Source organism: Mus pahari, chromosome 9 (assembly GCF_900095145.1).
Source record: "Mus pahari chromosome 9, PAHARI_EIJ_v1.1, whole genome shotgun sequence".
NCBI lineage: Eukaryota > Metazoa > Chordata > Mammalia > Rodentia > Muridae > Mus > Mus pahari.
The window spans coordinates 59,121,054-59,124,568 of NC_034598.1; positions in this window are offsets into that span (position 1 = coordinate 59,121,054).

Sequence of the window (3,515 nt, forward strand, 5' to 3'; positions counted from 1 at the left end):
CTTCGGAAGAGCAGTCGGTGCTCTTAACCACTGAGCCCTCTCTCCAGTCCTAGCTTCACTTTCACACTCATTCTTTGCTTCTTCTTTAAGTCACCTGCAGCCTTCATTTACACATCTGTCTTTGGGGCGTGCTAGACCCTCCAACCATGGAAACCCCCAGCTTGTCTGCCTGACAATTATGATGATAAATACAAACTTCCCTGTAATTTCTGCCCTCCTATTCTGGGTACATCATTCTTGACTGCATTTTCTGCTGCTTGTGCTGGCCTTTCTAATCCTTGCCGCAGGGGGTGATCTACACTTGTTGCCAGGAATGCCTTCTACCTTCTGGAATATTTTTCTTTTTTTCCAGAGCGATCGTTCTTCAACAGTAACATCTCTGGCCAATGGAGTTAATACCTTGGAATCTAGATAACAAAGATGTTTTATTTACTAATGTAAAATAAAACCATGCCCAAGCAATGCTGGCCCATGACTTCAACACAACCCTGAAGACAGAGGTCTTCTCTAAGCATCTGTTCAATCTCTCCACCCTCTGGACCAATAGCTGGTTGATTGCTTTCATTTAACTTCTGTGCATACGTATTTCGCCAGCATGCATGACTATACCACATGCATGCCTGGTACCTTGAGAGGCCAGAAGAGGTCATAGGACCACCTCCGGCTGGAGTCAGATGGTTGTGAGCAACCATATATGTGGGTGCTGGGAATCAAGTCTAGGTCCTCTGGAGAAACAGTCAATGTTCTTAACGGCTGAGCCATCTCTCTGTTCTCTCATGTGACGGTTTGAAGGATATAGTTTTAAGAGATACTATTTGGAGTTGGGTACATTAAGTAAATACTGGACGGGGCTGGAGAAATGGCTCAGAGGTTAAGAGCACTGACTGCTCTTCCAAAGGCCCTAAGTTCAAATCCCAGCAGCCACATGGTGGCTCACAACCATCTGTATTGAGATTTGACGCCCTCTCTGCTGGTGCATCTGAAGACAGCTACAGTGTACTTAGACATAATAAATAAATTAAAAATCTTAAAAAAAAAAAAAAGTAAATACTGGACAAGGCTTCATGGGATGCTCCTACAAAGGACTTAGCAGAAGTAAATCAGGATTTACACGCACCACACTGAATGTCTTTATTCAGAATATTCACCTCTACAGAGCAGATTCCATACCTGCTGTTTCCCCTTATCTTCAGACTCCACCATGGCCCTCAGAACAAGCCGGAATCTGTAGAAATGATAAGTTTTATGAAAAGCTATCAAAAATATGTTTTTTTAACTAATAAGGACCAAAAAAAAATATTCTTAATTGGAGGAGGGAGTCACCATGTAGTTGTTTTTCTTTTGTAGGAAATGATTTTTTTTTTTTAAAGATTTATTTATTTATTATATGTAAGTACACTGTAGCTGTCTTCAGACACTCCAGAAGAGAGCGTCAGATCTTGTTACGGATGGTTATGAGCCACCATGTGGTTGCTGGGATTTGAACTCCGGACCTTCGGAAGAGCAGTCGGGTGCTCTTACCCACTGAGCCATCTCACCAGCCCGGAAATGATTTTTTTTAAAGATTTATTTATTATATGTAAGTACACTGTAGTTGTCTTCAGACACTCCAGAGCAGGAGGCAGGTCTTGTTACGGATGGTTGTGAGCCACCATGTGGTTGCTGGGACTTGAACTCAGGACCTTCGGAAGAGCAGTCAGCACTCTTAACCACTGAGCCATCTCTCCAGCCCCTGTAGGAAATGATTTAAGGAAGCCAAATTCTGGCTGGGTGGTTTGTGTCACGCAAAGGTCCCCTGAGGGCAAGCTTTAAGAAGCTTAGAACTTCAGCACAAACCACAGCGTGCGTGTGCGTGCGTGGCACAGAGAAGAGTTCCCTGCCATCTCACTTCTCCGATGGCCTTGGCCGACGTTCCAGCACGTTCCATCACAGACTATTGCCCAGGCAAATGCAAGCCGTTTCTGAGGAATTGGCAAGTTTTTGCCAGAAACTCTAGAAGACATCCCCTTGGGCCTCAGCTACAACCAAATTGCACAAGCGGCCATTGATATGTAACCGACTCCTAGCACATGAGTTTGCAGCTGAGAGTACTTGTCTCAGTGAAAGTCAGCGTGGGAAATGCAGTCTGAGAAGTGGGAACACTATCCACTCTACTCTCCTACCCCACGCCCGTTCATCTTCCACAACTGCCTGCTTTACCTAACCCCTTGTTTTGTGGTACTTCAGTTTTCAACCAAGGGAAGCACTTTCTTTCGCTGGGTTATCTCATCTTCTCTCAAAGGCTCAGGAGCCCTCCATGCGAGGATGGCCCCACAGAAGAGGTAATGTGAACTGGAGAGTTGGCACAACAGTTAAGAACATTTGCTTGCCCTTCCAGAGGACATGGATTCAATCCCAGCACCCACGTGGTGGCTCACAGTTGTCTATAGCTCCAGTTCCAGGACATTCTATGTCTTCTAGCCTTTGAGGGCACCATGCATGCACATGTTGTGTAGACATACATGGAGTCAAATAACCATACACGCCGGGTGGTGGTGGTGCAAGCCTTTAATCCCAGCACTCAGGAGGCAGAGGCAGGCAGATTTCTGAGTTTGAGGCCAGCTTGGTCTACAGAGTGAGTTCCAGAACAGCCGGGGCTATACAGAGAAAGCCTATCTCAGAAAAATCAAAACCCATACACGTAACAGTTAAAAATAAATTAGCCAGGCGTGGTGGTGCACGCCTTTAATCCCAGCACTCAGAAGGTAGAGGCAGGTGGATTTCTGAGTTCGAGGCCAGCCTGGTCTACAAAGTGAGTTCCAGGACAGCCAGGGCTACACAGAGAAACCCTGTCTCAAAAAACCTAAAAAAATTAATTAATTAATTAATTAATTAAAATTTAAAAAGCTGATATTTGGAATTTGTTTCATAATAGTCTAATGGAGCAAAAGGGAAGTGGTTATGAGTATAAATGAAATTGGATAAAGCTGCTTGTTGATATACACGCAATTTTTATATCAATGCATCCACTTCTGTATACATTTAACACTTTCACCAAAAAAAAAAAAAAAAATGGAAGCATTTTAATTTTTTTTTTTTTGAGACAGGTTCTCATACAGCTTTGTAAACCAGGCCAGCCTTTGAGAGATCCACTTGCCTCTGCCTCCCAAGTGTTGGGATCAATGGTGTGAGCTACCACATCAGGCTCTATATAAAACGTCTTAAACCCCATCTATTTAAATTACAATAAAGAATCGAGACGCATGCTACCAAATTTATGCAAAACTCTGGGATAGTACCCCGTGGCGCCAGGGGCCCAAGTTCTTTCTACTTCAGTGGTTCCAAGTACCAGATGGCTCATACTTTAAAAAAAAAAAAAAAGTTTTTAGATTGATTTATTTTATGTTCATGAGTGTTTTGTCTACATATATGTACCACGTGCATGCCTAGTGCCCAAGGAAGTCAGAAAAGGGCATTGGATCCCCTGGAACTGGAGCTATAGATGGTTGTGAGCCACCGTGTGGGTGCTAAGAATT